This window comes from Balaenoptera borealis (genome assembly GCF_965194805.1).
Source record: "Balaenoptera borealis genome assembly, chromosome: 12".
Taxonomy (NCBI): domain Eukaryota; kingdom Metazoa; phylum Chordata; class Mammalia; order Artiodactyla; family Balaenopteridae; genus Balaenoptera; species Balaenoptera borealis.
Genome location: NC_138869.1, coordinates 27,903,374 through 27,920,837, shown reverse-complemented (window position 1 = coordinate 27,920,837; position 17,464 = coordinate 27,903,374). Strand labels below are relative to the sequence as shown.

Here is a 17,464-nt window from a genome sequence, read left to right as displayed (position 1 = left end):
TCTTGACACTGACTGATTCTCATCTTCACCCATCACGTTGAACTTGTCAAAGTCACCATGTTCCTGATCCTGACCATGACTTGCACACTAACACTGATTGTTCACCCTCTTCAAGACCCTGACGTTCAGGCTCACCCTCACCATCATGTTGATAGTACCCTGACCCTGACTCTAAAATGGACTCTGAATCTGACCCTCAATTTGTTCCTGACTGTTATCTAATCCTCTCCATTGACCTTCAAACTAAATCTGACCATGATGACACCTTGAAACTGATTCTACTACTAACCCTACCCCTGAACTTGACCTTCAACCTGACCCTGATTTTCACCCTGATTATCATCCTCAACATGACCAACACCCTGACACTGATCCTGAACCTTACCTGACCTTGACCATCATCCTGACATTGACCTTCAACGTGATCCTTACCCTAAACCTGACCACGAATTTGAACTTCATCATCAACCTGACCCTGACCACAGATATGAAACCAACTGTGACCCTCACCATGACCCTGAACTTGATGCTGCCTGAACTTGATACTGACTGTAACCCTGATCTATATATTCACCCTGACTACTCTTTACTCTGAAAACCCCACCCTGAATCTCTCCCTAAATCTGACCCTAAATGTAACAATGACATTGTCACTGACCCTCAACCTTGCACATAACTTGATCCTGACCATAACCCTCACACTTACATACACTCTGAATCTGACCTTTACCTTGTTCCTTACACTCACATTTCTGGTAGCCTGACCCTCACCCTTATATTTTTCTGAACTTGTACTGAACCTTACTCTTACCCTGACCCTAATCACGAGCCTCACAATGACCTTGTCCCAAAATGTGACCTGACACTGACCTTCAACCTGACCCTCACTGTGACCCTCATCCTCCATGACCATCTCCCAAATTGATCCTGAGATCACTCTAATGCTGGCTCTGACCTTCCCACCCTCGAGCCTTACTTGAACTTGATTCTTAACTTGCCCCTACCTTTAACTGAACCTGATTGCCATCTTACCTTGAAAACCTTCACCCTGATCCTGAAGCAGACCCTGACTCAGACACTACTCTCACACTGACCCAGAAACTGAATTTGACCCTGAACCTTACCTGATCCTAAACTTTACCCTGACTTTCACCATGTCCCATGTCCCTCAAGCTGACACTGACCATGACCATCAACAAACCCTTCCGCTGACCATCCACCTCTCTCCGAATGTGACTTGACCTTCACCCTTGCTCTGACTCTCATGCTGACTCTGACCCTGACCTTCACTCTGAATCTGACCCTGACCCTCTCCCTGAACTTCATCCTTACTCTCACCATGTCTGTAACCTTGACCCTTACCCACATAAGTGCACAGAACCTCGCCTTCATCAACCTGAACCTCACTCTTATCCTAAAGCTTGTATTTACCCTCTTCATGACCCTTATCCTCAAAGTGACTCTGACCTTGACGTTACCCTGACACTGGATCGGACTTCCTTACTCCTCAAATATTACTCTGTCTTTGATGATCAACCTGACCTTACCCTGTTCGTCATTCCAAACCTGACAAACACCCTGACCTTGACCCTTCTATGACTCTCACCCTGAACCCTACCCTCACTTTTTTGTTACCTTGATCCTCAACATGACTCTAATCCTGGTCATACCTTGATTCTTACCTCACACTGACAGTGAACCTGACTGGAATCCTCAACCTGACCCACATCCTCATCCTGTCCCTCGCCTGAACAATGACTATTACTCTGAGGCTCATCTTCACTTTCACCTTGACCCTGATCCTAACCCTCACCCTGACCCTGAAGTTCATTCATATGTTTACCCTAACTCTTATCACCACCCTTAGCCTGGCCCTGACAGTGACTTTGATCCTCAACCTGACCCTCACCCTGACTCTGAAATGTATACTCACCGTCACTCTGAACTTGTACCAGACCTTCTCGTCTCTCTCACCTTGACACTAACTCCCTCACTGACCCTGACCCCCACCTTGACCCTGACATACACTCTGACCCAGATCCTGACACTGATCCTGACCCTCACCAGGATCCTAAAGATCAGTGTCATCATGACTTTGACCCTCAACCTCACCCTGTCTGACCCTCAATGTGACTCTGACTCTCATAATGCTTTTCAGAATTCTGCTGACCCTAACAATGACCTACCATCACCAAGCTGGGTTTGAACATGAAATCTCGTACACTTACACACTAGTTTCATCTAGATTTCTTATAACTAGCAATCAGAACACACTTTTGAGAACAATGTATAATTCTGAAGTTGCTTACACTTGTACTCTGTGTTTTCAAATGTGCTGCTTTGACTTATGTTAATACGGTCTACTTTTGAGAACGTGTGGTTCTCATTGATTTGCCTCAGAAAAAGCATGGGTTAATTCTAGCAGTCAATAAGAATTTTCTTTAGAGACTAGCATCTGATTTCTTCTTTACTGCTAGTCTGTTCACACAAATATGATTTTCAATGATATTTGCTTTAACTCACAATAAGAAGTTACTGTGGAGAACAGTGTATAAATATGAACTCATTTTCACATATATGGCTTAGATTCCTCTTATCTTGCTCTAACAGGAAGAAAATGCAATGGAGATGAGTGTGAGTTTCTGGGGGATTTTTTCTTATATATATCTTATATACATCTCAGTGTAAGCAAACAGAAAGTAGAACTGGAAAAAATTCGTATTAATGGAAAGAAGCTCAGTCTCAGACATTTCTCACAAAAGAAACTCCTTAGTGCTCATTAGAGTAAACCAAGATGAACGCATATGTGGATGTTCATCTCAAAGGCACATCCTTACAGCTGATGAGGAAGAGTCTAGGTAGTACAACAGTAATGAAAAGAATCCGTATTTGTATAAACAAACTCAGTCTCAGACATTCTTTTCAAAAATAACTCTGTATTGCTTTTCAGAGTAAAGTAAGATAAACATAAGTATAGCACAACACTTTATTTATTTACTTACTTTAAAATTTATTTATTTATTTATTATTTATTTTTGGCCGTGTTGGATCTTCCTTGTTGCACGTGGGCTTTCTCTAGTTGTGGCGAGTGTGGGCTGCTCTTCGTTGCCGTGCACGGGCTTCTCATTGTGGTGGCTTCTCTTGTTGCAGAGCACGGGCTCTAGGCGTGTGGGCTCAGTAGTTGTGGCTCGCGGGCTCTAGAGCTCAGGCTCAGTAGTTGTGGCACACGGGCTTAGTTGCTCCGCCGCATGTGGGATCTTCCTGGACCAGGGCTTGAATCCGTGTCCCCTGCATTGGCAGGCGGATTCTCAACCACTGTGCCATCAGGGAAGCCCCGAAAGTAGTGATTAACTGAAGAAAGTACTTAGTGTAGACAGGTGATTATCTTGGGTGCAAGCACTGCAGAGATACAGGTATATACATGAGGTGATTTTCTGTTTATTTTTAAAGGTTGTGCACTTTATTCACATAACAAATTTAAGATGATATTTTATTTAGTATACTGACAATTATATTTTAAAATTATAGTTTAAAACTTTAAATTTTTACCTATTTATATGTTTAATATCTATGTATGTCTTGATGCATACAAAAAAGGTATATATCCTTTACTATAATTTGTTACACAAGTAATGTGCCAAAAGAATAAAATTAAAATTTGGGTCTTTTGTGTAAAATGATTCATTATTATATGCCCAGATCAACAGAAGCTCCTTTTTGTCACCAACTGTTAACTGATGGTTAACTATTAATGCTTATGGTTTTTGCATACTCATCAAACATTTTCTCAGCGAGTCCTTTGGATAGCCTTGACCTAATTTGTTCAAAGTTAAAAATGCTATCACAGAGTTAAAGTCATCCTTTAGACAGACAACTTCCAGAAATTAAATCAGTTCAGATGACTAGCATAATTATCCTCACTCAGGGTTGCCTGCTCACAAAAAATAAAAGTGCAAATATTTATACAAATGTGCTCTCATGGGAGCTCACAAATTCAGAGTCACTTAGAAGCAAAGGTGTTTCTAATCTTGAAAGTCCTAAATAAATTGGACAACACATTAAAGAACTTTTAGGTGGTTTGTTAGTACCTAAGAAAATAGCTATAATAAAAAATGAAAGGTCAAAGACTTAGAATCTCACAGCAATGCTTCCGCTGACCACTATTATGTTTTAAAAAAAAAAGTTAACCTAGATAAATACTCTTATAATCATACAGACAAGAAAAGTCTTGGGGCTTCCCTGGTGGTGCAGTGGTTGAGAATCCGCCTGCCAATGCAGGGGACACGGGTTCGAGCCCTGGTCTGGGAGGATCCCACACGCCGCGGAGCAACTGGGCCCGTGAGCCACAACTGCTGAGCCTGCGCGTCTGGAACCTGTGCTCTGCAACAGGAGAGGCCGCGATAGTGAGAGGTCCGTGCACCGCGATGAGGGGTGGCCCCCGCTTGCTGCAGCTGGAGAGGGCCCTCGCGCAGAGGCGAGGACCCAACACAGCCAAAAATAAATAAATAAATAAATAAATTTATAAAAAAAAAAAGAAAAAAGAAAAGTCTTGGAGGAATTCAAAGAATGTCAGAAACAAGTCCCTATTTCAACTTAGGATGTTCATTACATTTTCTGGAGGGCTGCTTATATGCCAAAACACTTGCAAAGGGAGTTTAACAACAGCTCTACATGGCTTTGCCCATAAAGCAAAGACAAATCAGCAACAATCTCAGACCAACACTAGTAGCCTAATTTTACATGTAGACGTCAAGGATGTTTCCAAGAGCAAGTCCCACCTGCCAACCACACAATCCTTAAACTGTCAAGGTGGGTCCTGGACAGGAACCAAGGGCCCTCAGGCCCTTTAAACACCTCCAAATGGACTTCATACAAATCCTTTCTGCAGTGAATTAGAAATACGTTCCTTCCATTGTGTATTTATTGTCAGCGTGCATCTAAGTTTTTCCTTGCTGGAGAGCTATGCCCACACTTGGGTGGCTTGGTTTTGTTTTCCCACCAGGGGATTCCCACTTACTACTTTAATGGCTGAGATACTCGTTTTACTATTGCTGCGATTAAGTACTTTTACGCAGAAACTCCACTGTCCTTATTGCCTACAAGTCCTCAAGAACAACCCAGAGAACTAACGGAATTTTAAAACTAAAATTAACAAAGCTCTCCAAACCCCTTCACTGTTCGCGAAGTTCAAGCGCGAGGGAGCCCCCGGCAGCCCCGAGAGCGCCTGCTACGGCGGCCCGGCCAGGATAGGGGTTAGTTAGCAGGGAGGTCTGTTGCATCTTCCTCTTTCCTCAGAAGGAAGAACGACACAGGAGGCAGGGTCGGGGCTCAGAGAAACATCAGATTGCGACTACCTGTTCCTTCAGGAAGGTGCCCTAGCGCTGGGCAGGCCAGCGGGCTCGCAGTTCAAAGGGTGACGCTTCGGCTTCTGGAGCGCACGCGCTCGGTGTCTCCACCTGCTGGTACCGTGGTCCATATTTTAGGGGTGAATTAAAGTGTGCGATGGCGTTTTATTTTTATTTTTTAAAAACATTAACAAGTAAAATTAGGTCAGGTATACCCAAGGGAATCTCAAAAGAATAGTTGAAGAGAATGCATAAAACTTTGAGAATTAACAATAATTTGGTGATAAAAGGAACCTCTGTCGATCCGGGCGTAAAATAATAATAATTTTTACATGAAAGACCTAAATTCTAATTTATTCCTTTGAAACATCATTTATGTAACAAATTTTAGTAAAGGATCTGTTAATACACATTTATTTGTATGAATTCAAGCACACCTATATATGCAAACGTATAAATAGGTGATAATTTAAAGTTTCTGAAAATGCCATTATCCTATATATAGACCTGTGATCTGTGAAATCATTAAACCTAGTATAATCAACATTTAGAATAATTAGTATCTTTAATTAAAGTAAGCAACCTTTTTTTTTTCTTTAGACAGAAGAGATGCCCAGAGGACAGAAAGTTTAAAACCACCCAGCTTTTCTTTTTTTAATAGTAAATATTTATATCCTAATATTTTAACATATTGAAATGGCAAAAATACAAGGTATTCTAACTCTAGCAAAGCTGACTCCACAGGTCCTGTGCCTATGTGTGCATTTGATTTGTCAGTGCCTTTGAGTCAATGACTTCCGGGAACATACCTGTGATTGAATAAACTGGGCTTATTACTGGTTGCATCGAGGGCGAACACACAGCTGTGGTGTGCCAGAGGGTGTCTCAGTAAGAGACTATTATAAAATAGCGATTATAGAATTTGGTCTTTTGTTGGGTGATTTGGGGAAGGTCTATGGAAGTGAAGGGTTTGCTCTGGATTAGGTGTTGTTAGAAAGCAGGGCCAATTCTATAATTGGGTATTTTTGTGGATATACAAACACATAATCAGGTGGTAATTTAAAGTTTATACATACAGCTCTAAAATGTAATTTAACTGCCAGTTTACTAAATAAAACAATATATAGATCAAATTACATTCATTATGTGAATGAACTGCAACAAGTTTTTAAAATAAACACATAGAAAATCAAGTAGAATCTCTCTCTGTAATTCTTGTACTTAGTGTAATCAACTATCTACATTAATTATTATCTTTAATTGAAGTAATCATTATTTTCTTTCTTTTTCTATAGCCATAAGTGACACCTAGAGGACAGAAAGTTAAAAACCATCCAGGTAATTTTTTTGTGTGAGCATTATCTCATATTAATTAAAAATTTTGAGAAGGCAAATACAAATATATATGTATTATCATCCAAAGGCATTTGCATATTTTAAATCACTGATAATTTAAGAAATAAGGGGTCAACTAAAATTATGGTTTGTAAACAGTGTTTTATATCTTTTTTTTTTTTCTTTAAGTAAGAATGTGGCTTTGAAATGAATGTGTTTTGCTGTCCTTATGTTTATCTCACTTTACTCTAAGGAGAAATGAAGACTTTCTTATGAAAGGAATGTCTGAGGCTGAGCTGATTTGCACCAATATGAATTGTTTTCAATACTACTTCTTGTTTGCCTAAACTGAGACATATGTAAGATTTATGTGAGGAAAAAAAAACAAAAACAGAACTCAAATACACTTTATCTCAACTGTTCTTTCTTCTTCTGAGTTTGAACTGGGTAAGAATAACCTAAGCTGTATACGTGAAAAGGAGGTCATATTTACACATTGTTTCCAAGAGTTACTTCTTATTGCGATTTAAAGCAAACATAGTTGAAAATTGTATATATGTGTACAGACAAGCTGTAAAGAAGAAATCAAGTTCAGAATCAAACTTTCCTCTCTAAAGAAAATTCTTAACAGCTGTAAGAATTAACAGAGTTGAACCCAGGCTCTGTCTGAGGCAAATCAATGAGAACTACATGTTCTTCTCAACTGCACTTCTTACTTTGAGGTAGACCATATTAACAAATCAAAGCAGCATATTTGAAAGCATGCAGTGCAAGTGTAAGCAAGTTCAAAAGTATACATAGTTCTCAAAAGTACATTCTTACTGTGAGTTACAAGGAATCTCAATAAAACCAGAGTATAAGTGTACAAGATTTCATATTCAAACTCATCTTGATGATGGCAAGGCTCACGTCAGGGCCAAGGTCATTATAGGGATTAGGGTCAGTATCAGGGTCAGTGTCAGGCTCTGGTCAGGGTCAGGGTATTGATTAGATATTTAATCATGACAGAGTGTCAGGCTCAGGATGAGGGTAGGGTTCAGTTCAGGGTGAGGTTAGTAATGAGGGTCAGGAGAGGATCACAGACAGGATGAGGGTGAGGTTCAGGGTCACTGTCATGGTGAGTGTGAGCTTCGGGTCACAGAAAGGATCAGGATCAGTTTCAGGTTCAGAATCAGGGTTAAAATGTGTGTCAGGGTCAAAATAAGAGTCATGATCAGTGAAAAGTTTATTCTCAGAGTGAAGGCAGAGGTCAGAGTCAGGGTGAGGAGTGTACTATTAGGTCAGTGTCAGGGTGATAAGGTCAGGTTGAGAATCAAGGTTACTCTTGGGTTCACTGTAAGAATCAGAGGTAGAGGGAGGCCAAATAAGGGTCAAATATTGGGTGAAGTTTAGTGTCAGTTTCAGAAACAAGATGAGTATTAAGATCAAGGACAAGGTGAGAATGTAGGGTCATTGTTTAGGGGAGAATCAGGGTGAGGATCAGAGTCAGGTTCAGTATCAGTGTGGCATAAGAGTGAAGGTGTAGGGGCTTCCCTGGTGGCGCAGTGGTTGGGAGTCCGCCTGCCAATGCTGGGGACACGGGTTTGAGCCCTGGTCCAGGAGGAGCCCACATGCCGCAGAGCAACTGAGCCCGTGAGCCACAACTGCTGAGCCCATGTGCCACAACTACTGAAGCCCGTGTGCCTAGAGCCCGTGCTCTGCAACAAGAGAAGTCACCACAATGAGAGGCCCGCGCACCGCAACGAGGAGTAGCCCCCGCTCACCGCAACTAGAGAAAGCCCGTGAGCAACAATGAAGACCCAACACAGTCAAAAATAAAAAATAAATAAATAAATTTATAAAAAAAAAAAACAGTGAAGGTGTATATGATCAGGGTGAGGGTCATGATCGGAGTCAAGGTAGGGTGAGGGTCAGCTCCAGGGTGAAGGTAGTATAATGGTTAGGGTGAGCATCAGAGTCAAGATCTTGGTATTGGTCAGGGTCAGGGTGAGTATCAAGTAAGGTACAAGGGTGAGGAGGTCAGAGACACTGTCAGGATATGCCATCCGTATCCCCTATTACACTGTGAGCATTACAATGTCAGAGAATGAAACTTAATCATCTTTGTATCCCCATCCCTAGTTTAGCACCTGGCACATAGTAGTCATGCAATGTGTTGGAAAGAAGTAAAATAAAGGATACTCTACCCAGTTTGTGTACCTCTTTCCTCTGTGTCTGAATTTTTAATCAATAATGAGATAATTGACCTAATGATACAGTGCTAGAACTGCTTGTCCTACAACTGGAAACTTTAATGAAAATGTCAAGACCAGTTATTTGATGGAATATCAAAAGCAGCCATACCATTTACTCTGGCACCCTCATGCTTTTGGATGTTCAGAGTTTTCTGTTTTCCAAAGCACTTATTAAAATGCTGATGCCCCAAGAACATATCGTCTGTTTTGTTCACCACTATATCATGTCATCAAGGACACTGCTTTTTCGTTGCTGTCCTCCTTGAGTGAGAACAGTGACTGGGACATAGTTGGACTTCAGTAAAGAATAGTTGAAGGAATGACTTTCTTGTACCAATTCTTACTGACTGCTGCTGTCTGCTGGCAGCAGTTTGTTGAGCAGTGTGATGCTGTTTCAGCAGTAGATTAGCAATGTGTGCCATCTGCACAATAAGACAAAGTGAGGGCTTTTCTAATATGTTTGCCATGAATACGTTAAACCACTCTTCTTGCCTTAGCTATCAGCTAACATTTTGGAAAGTTAGTTGACTGCAGAGAGGAAGACTGTGGTACTAGGAGGTGGGGAAGGGTATTGACCAGGGGGACTAAAGGTGCTGTGAGATGGCAATGAGAATTCTGGAAAACAGATTCTGCTGCTTCCGTGTTTGGCTGAGTACTTTGCCGGAAACAGAAGAATTTCAAGCTTTTTTTATCCACTAGCTTTTTATTCGTTTTATTTAGTTTTTCCACAGATTAAGAGGTTAGGTTGTACAATGCAACAGTGTTTTAACATTTCACTAATTGAATGAAGCTAGCCATGTGCAACGAAAAGGTTTTCATGTTTATTTATCGAGATTGTGCATACACTCTGTTAATTTCACAGTCTTTGCACATGTATTCCTCCCTGAATTAGAGAGGAAAAAGCGTTGCTGAGGCTCAGAGATAAAGGAGTGATTTTAAAGAACAAAGAAATGGATTTAAAATTCCCCGTCCCCAGAATCTTATATCTTTCTCTGGTTAGGAAGCAGATGCACTCATCATTTTTCCAAAGCTAGGTTATCTCAAGGCTTTGTGTCCAAGTTCAGAATGGGGGTGTCTGCAGGTATTTTATTAAGAGCTTGAAGAGAATTTGAAGGGTGGAGCGAGACTTTTTATAGCATAAGTACAAAGGATCTTATACTTCTCCCTACTCAAAATTACAATGTGGACTATGTCAGGGCTGGCTAAAGGAGCAGTCATTTGCATCTGCAATGGAGCAATGCTTTGTTGCATTTGTGAGGGGCAGTTGAGTTTTCTGTCATGTTGTCACAGATGCAGTTTGGGGCATGAGAACTCACTGCCTAACGTGGTCTTCTTACTTCCCACCTTCATGATCAGAGGAGGCAGACCATTGCCCTGTACAAGAATTATTCATTTATTCATCCAACGTGTATTTAGCCCTGGACCAGCACTCAGGTTACAGAACCAAATAAGGTCACTTGTTCCTAACGGCATCTGTCTTAATTTCTTCTAAAATAGACCCTGAGACAAAGACTTGGGTGCAGGTAGTTTTTTGGGGGGAGACAATTCCTGGAAAGCACAAATGAGAAAGTGGAAAAAGTGAGACAGAAAAGGGGGAAAAGGCAATAAAATGTGCATAAAACAGCAGTTTAGGGCTGGAAGCAACTAGGGCTCAGTTCTCCTGGGGAACCCCTGAGAAACAATGCGGAAAACGTACAAAATCTCCCTATTAGAGTGAGGGCTGGGGCATTGATTTACCCACATATATTGATGGTTCCAGCAAAGCTCCCAGCCCAGGAGAGAGCACTCAGGTGGAGGATGAGAAACACTGATTCCTGAGTTGAGATGTTGTCGGTGTGCCAGGGACTGTTTACCATAGCTACAGGTGAACCAGGGAGATATGGGGCAGTGCATCAGTAGCATTTACTACAAAATCCTCGCTTTCTCTGCTCCAAGGCAGGATCCATTTTGGAGGCAACAAACTTCAGACTGAGATAGAGCAAGGGCCGCCATGTAAGGCTGTGTAGGTTGTGCACTGTACCACTCCAAGGGTTGCCGCTTGCATAGAATGCAGTGTAATTATTGTCCCCCAGAGCTGTGCAATGAAAAATCTGTGAAACATTCACATGAATTACATTGTGATTGGCACCCCTTGGAGCCATGCAGCACCTAGTCTGCAAAGCTGTACACACAGTTTCTCTTACAAAAAAATCCTCCTATGAAGGGTAGATATTATTTTTGGAAGAATGAGTAAATTATCGTAAAGCATTAGACAGAGGACATTTCAGAAAAAAGGGACTTCAGTTAATATGTTTGTATCAGCCCAGTGATAGTTATAGATTCTAAATGGCTATCAGACTTGAGATCCAGAAGGCTTTGCCTAACAGCATCTTTTCTTAACTTTTTAGATAGATACAGACCACACACACGGCATCTGCACCTCATTGGGAGGCCCAGCTGCTACCCAAATTCACAGCCCTCTGGCCTTCCTCACCTACACAGGACAGGTATAGCTGCCGTGCATACAATGTATAGGTGTGTCACATTAGCTCAGAGAATTTGCAGTCTCAGTTTCCTACCATTTCTTTCTTTCTTTCTTTCTTTTTTTTTTAGGTAAGAAATGGATTTATTTAGAAAGAAACACACTCCACAGACAGAGTGTGGACCATCTCAGAAGGCGAATGAGCCTCAAAATATGCTGTGGTTAGTTTTTATGGGCTGGGTAATTTCATAGGCTAATGAGTGGGAGGATTATTCCAATTATTTTGGGGAAGGGGTGGGAATTTCCAGGAATTGGGCCACCACCCACTTTTTTTTTTTTTTTTTTTAATTTTTATTATTTATTTATTATGTTTATTTTTGGCTGTGTTGGGTCTTCGTTTCTGTGTGAGGGCTTTCTCCAGTTGCGGCGAGTGGGGGCCACTCTTCATCGCGGTGCGCGGGCCTGTCACTATCGCGGCCTCTCTTGTTGCGGAGCAGAGGCTCCAGACGCTCAGGCTCAGTAGTTGTGGCTCACGGGCCCAGTTGCTCCGCGGCATGTGGGATCTTCCCAGACCAGGGCTCGAACCCGTGTCCCCTGCATTGGCAGGCAGATTCTCAACCACTGCGCCACCAGGGAAGCCCCACCACCCACTTTTTGACCTTTTATGGTTGGCCTCAGAACTGTCATGGTGCCAGTGGGTGTGTCATTTAGCATGCTAATGTATTACAATGAGCATATAATGAGGCTCAAGGTCTACTGGAAGTCAAATCTTCTGCCATCTTGGACCCAGTCGGTTCTAACCAGTCTTTGTCATGTCCTATGGCTATATCATTGTTTTAAAGATTGTGCCCTACCCCCTTCCCTCCTGTTTCACTACTATATATAAAATAGATAACCAATAATGACCTACTGTATAGCACAGGGAACTCTATTCTGTAATGACCTATATGGGAAAAGAATCTAAAAAAGAATGGATATATGTATATGTACAAGTGATTCACCCTGCCGTACACCTGAAACTAATACAACAGTATAAATCAACCACACTCCAGTAAAATTTTTAAAAAATAAAATAAAATATAAATTTCCTTCCATGAAATAATAAACTCAAATGAAATAATAAACTCAAATGTCTACTTTACATAGATATTCTCTAGCAAAGGTTGGCAAACTACAGACTTTGGGCTGAATCCAGCCTGCTGCCTGATTTTGTACAGCCTACAGCTAATATGGTTTTTACATTTTAAGTGACTCTACCATTTCTTTAGACCATTCTAGTCCAGTGTGGTCCCAACAATTAGCGGTTTTACAGTAAATGAGGCATATGCAACCTTCCACATGTATCCTAATTTGTCATTTCCAATGAGACAGAACTACAAGAAGACAGACCCTGAATTTGTTTCAAAGGCTGATCCTGGTTCAGCCCAGGGCCTGATGCAGTATTCTACATGATTTACTTGTAATATTCTGCATGATTCTTTGATGAATAAGAACACAATGCATAAAAAACAATGGCCCCCATCTCCAAATTCCTGCCCAAAGCAATGGACAAATGGTATAAACTTTCATATAAACAAATGCATAGTTAAAACCAAGCCGTCTTTTTTTTTTTTAAATTAATTAATTAATTTATTTATGGCTGTGTTGGGTCTTCGTTTCTGTGCGAGGGCTTTCTTCTAGTTGTGGCAAGTGGGGGCCACTCTTCATCGCAGTGCGCGGGCCTCTCTCTATCGCGGCCTCTCTTGTTGTGGGAGCACAGGCTCCAGACGCGCCGGCTCAGTAATTATGGCTCACGGGCCCAGTTGCTCCGCGGCATGTGGGATCTTCCCAGACCAGGGCTCGAACCCGCGTGCCCTGCGTTGGCAGGCAGACTTTCAACCACTGCGCCACCAGGGAAGCCCAAAACCAAGTCTTTTTAAAATTACAAATGTTTCATTGTTAATTGTAAAATATTTGAGAAAGAAGATAGGCACACAATATACATTTTAGAAATGTATTTCTTGCCTTAATTTTAAATCTTGATCATAAGTTCTGTCCCAATTTTCTTGTCTACTTAAGTTTTCTTTTAGAGGACTATTTTAGAAGTTGAGGAGAAATACAGGTGGAAAAGAAAGGTGGCATAATAGATCATCTACTATTGCTATTGATCAACTGTTGAACAGAAGTAGTTCTATTTTTCATGAATTAAAAATTCATTATATGCAAGCATAAAGTAAGCATACTGTGAGTACTTGTGTAAGCAGGGTACTTTCTGAGTACTTGCCGAGGATAAATCTTATATTACATAGGAAGTCACTTTATAATTATAACACTGTAGAAAAATCATTTTGTTTCTGAGGGATTACTCAACAGTATTCTTGTTTTTTTGAAGCTTATTTTTAATGATTCTTTCTCTAGATTTACTAAGGTAAAATTTAGGTTCTTCTTTAATCTTCTCTTTTTATATCTGCAAGCAACATATATTCTCACTGATCATCACAATGACTTTTAAAAAGAGAAATGATTACCTGCTTTTGTGAAGTGGCCAATCTATATTGCCAACTGGGTCACAGCAAAACTGATTTCTCATTGCCCTGGTTGGATACAGCTGTGCTTCTGAGCAAGCTCTTTTCTTGAACGGATACCTTGGCAGGCCAACGGCAGTGAACTCTGGGAGGGGCAGGGATCAGGGAAATTAGGATAAGGATTGTTATATAGATTCAGTACGCTCTTTGCCAGGAGAACATACTGTGTTTTTGACATCGTTTGTTTTCCAACTCTCAAAAGTAGAGAAGGAATGTTTTTCTGGAGGAAAGGACACCTGAAGATTCCCATAGCATTACAAACCCTCTAGAATTGGTCTCCAGAAGTCTTGGCTGCCAGATGAAGCTTCCCAATGCACACCAGCTTTGCCATAGGACTGAAGATGCAACTGTGTCTTCATTCCCTCCTTCATTCCCTTCCTCCCTTTCTCTCTCCTCTCTCTCTTTTTTTCTTTTTTTAACATCTTTATTGGAGTATAATTGCTTTACAGTGTTGTGTTAGTTTCTGCTGTATAACACAATAAATCAGCTATATGCATACATATATCCCAATATCCCCTCCCTCTTGTGTCTCCCTCCCACCCTCCTTATCCCACCCCACTAGGTGGACACAAAGCACTGAGGTGATCTCCCTGTGCCATGCAGCTACTTCCCACTAGCCATCTATTTTACATTTGGTAGTGTACATATGTCAATGCTATTCTCTCACATCGTCCTAGCTTACCCTTCGCCCTCCACGTGTCCTCAAGTCCATTCTCTACATCTGTGTCGTTATTCCTGTCCTGCCCCTAGGTTCATCAGACCTTTTTTTTTTTTTTTTTTTTAGATTCCATATATATGTGTTAGCATACAATTATTTGTTTTTCTCTTTCTGACTTACTTCACTCTGTATGACAGACTCTAGATCCATCCACCTCACTACAAATAACTCAATTTCGTTTCTTTTTATGGCTGAGTAATATTCCATTGTATATATGTGCCACATCTTCTTTATCCATTCATCTGTCGATGGACACTTAGGTTGCTTCCATGTCCTGGCTATTGTATATAGTGCTGCAATGAACATTGTGGTACATGACTCTTTTTGAATTATGGTTTTCTCAGGGTACATGCCCAGTAGTGGGATTGCTGGGTCATATGGTAGTTCTATTTTTAGTTTTTTAAGGAAGCTCCATACTGTTCTCCATAGTGGCTGTACCAATTTAAATTCCCACCAACAGTGCAAGAGGGTTCCCTTTTCTCCACACCCTCTCCAGCATTTACTGTTTGTAGATTTTTTGATGATGGCCATTCTGACTGATGTGAGTTGATACCTCATTGTAGTTTTGATTTGCATTTCTTTAATGACTGGTGATGTTGAGCATCTTTTCAGGTGTTTGTTGGCAATCTGTATATCTTCTTTGGAGAAATGTCTATTTAGGTCTTCTGCCCATTTTTGGATTGGGTTATTTGTTTTTTTGATATTGAGCTGCATGAGCTGCTTGTATATTTTAGAGATTAATCCTTGGTCAGTTGCTTCGTTTGAAACTATTTTCTCCCATTCTGTGGGTTGTCTTTTCGTCTTGTTTATGGTTTCCTTTGCTGTGCAAAAGCTTTCAAGTTTTATTAGGTCCCACTTGTTGATTTTTGTTTTTATTTCCATCTCTCTAGGAGGTGGGTCAAAAAGGATATTGCTGTGATTTATGTCATAGAGTGTTCTGCCTATGTTTTCCTCTAAGAGTTTTATAGTGTCTGGCCTTACATTTAGGTCTTTAATCCATTTTGAGTTTACTTTTGTGTATGGTGTTAGGGAGTGTTCTAATTTCATTCTTTTACATGAGGCTGTCCAGTTTTCCAAACACCACTTACTGAAGAGGCTGTCTTTTCTCCATTGTATATTCTTGCCTCCTTTATCAAAGATGAGGTGACCATAGGTGCATGGGTTTATCTCTGGGCTTTCTATCCTGTTCCATTGATCTATATTTCTGTTTTTGTGCCAGTACCATACTGTCTTGATTACGGTAGCTTTGTAGTATAGTCTGAGGTCCCAGAGCCTGATTCCTCCAGCTCCATTCTTCTTTCTTAAGATTGTTTTGGCTTCAGGGTCTTTTGTGTTTCCATACAAATTGTGCAATTTTTTGTTCTAGTTCTGTGAAAAATGCCACTGGTAGTTTGATAGGGATTGCATTGAATCTGTAGATTGCTTTGGGTAGTAGAGTCATTTTCACAATGTTGATTCTTCCTATCCAGGACCACAGTATGTCTCTCCATCTGTTTGTATCATCTTTAATTTCTTTCATCAGTGTCCTATATTTTTCTGCATACAGGTCTTTTGTCTCCTCAGGTAGGTTTATTCCTAGGTATTTTATTCTTTTTGTTGCAATGGTAAATGGGAGTGTTTCCTTAATTTCTCTTTCATGTTTTTCACCATTAGTGTATAGGAATGCAAGAGATTTCTGGCATTAATTTTGTATCCTGCTACTCTACCAAATTCATTGATTAGCCCTAGTGGTTTTCTGGTAGCATCTTTAGGGCTCTCTGTGTGTAGTATCATGCCATCTGCAAACAGTCACAGTTTTACTTCTTCTTTTCCTGTTTGGATTCCTTTTATTTCTTTTTCTTCTTTGATTGCTGTGGCTAAAACTTCCAAAACTATGTTGAATAATAGTGGTGAGAGTGGGCAAACTTGTCTTGTTCCTGATCTTAGAGGAATCGGTTTCACTTTTTCACCATTGAGGACGATGTTGGCTGTGGGTTTGTCATATATGGCCTTTATTATGTTGAGGTATGTTCCCTCTATGCCTACTTTCTGGAGAATTTTTATCATAAATGGGTGTTGAATTTTGTCAAAAGCTTTTTCTGCATTATTGAGATTATCATATGGTTTTTCTCCTTCAGTTTGTTAATATGGTGTATCACATTGATTGATTTGCATATATTGAAGAATCCTTGCATTCCTGGGATAAACCCCACTTGATCATGGTGTATGATCCTTTTAATGTGCTGTTGGATTCTGTTTGCTAGTATTTTGTTGAGGATTTTTGCATCTATGTTCATCAGCGATACTGGCCTGTAATTTTCTTTTTTTGTGACATCTTTGTCTGGTTTTGGTATCAGGTTGATGGTGGCCTCATAGAAGGAGTTTGGGAGTGTTCCTCCCTCTGCTATATTTTGGAAGAGTTTGAGAAGGATAGGTGTTAGCTCTTCTCTAAATGTTTGATAGAATTCACCTGTGAAGCCATCTGGTCCTGGGCTTTTGTTTGTTGGAAGATTTTTAATCACAGTCTCAATTTCAGTGCTTGTGATTGGTCTGTTTATATTTTCTATTTTTCCTGGTTCAGTCTCAGAAAGTTGTGGTTTTTCTAAGAATTTGTCCATTTCTTCCAGGTTGTCCATTTTATTGGCATATAGTTGCTTGTAGTAATCTCTCATGATCCTTTGTATTTCTGCAGTGTCACTTGTTACTTCTTTTTCATTTCTGATTCTGTTGATCTGAGTCTTCTCCCTTTTTTTCTTGATGAGTCTGGCTAATGGTTTATCAGTTTTGTTTATCTTCTCAAAGAACCAGCTTTTAGTTTAATTGGTCTT

At 40.5% G+C, this 17,464-nt stretch overlaps 1 protein-coding gene across 1 annotated transcript in view; it reads left to right on the top strand.

Annotated features, from left to right (window-relative positions):
* SLC25A26 (solute carrier family 25 member 26) overlaps positions 1–17,464 on the top strand; it is a 301,478-nt gene that overhangs the window by 130,491 nt on the left and 153,523 nt on the right. The window contains exons 6-7 of the mRNA XM_082344816.1: positions 6,641–6,683; positions 11,302–11,596. The gene's annotated coding sequence lies outside the window, so the exon portion shown is untranslated. The remainder of the gene's footprint in view (positions 1–6,640; positions 6,684–11,301; positions 11,597–17,464) is intronic.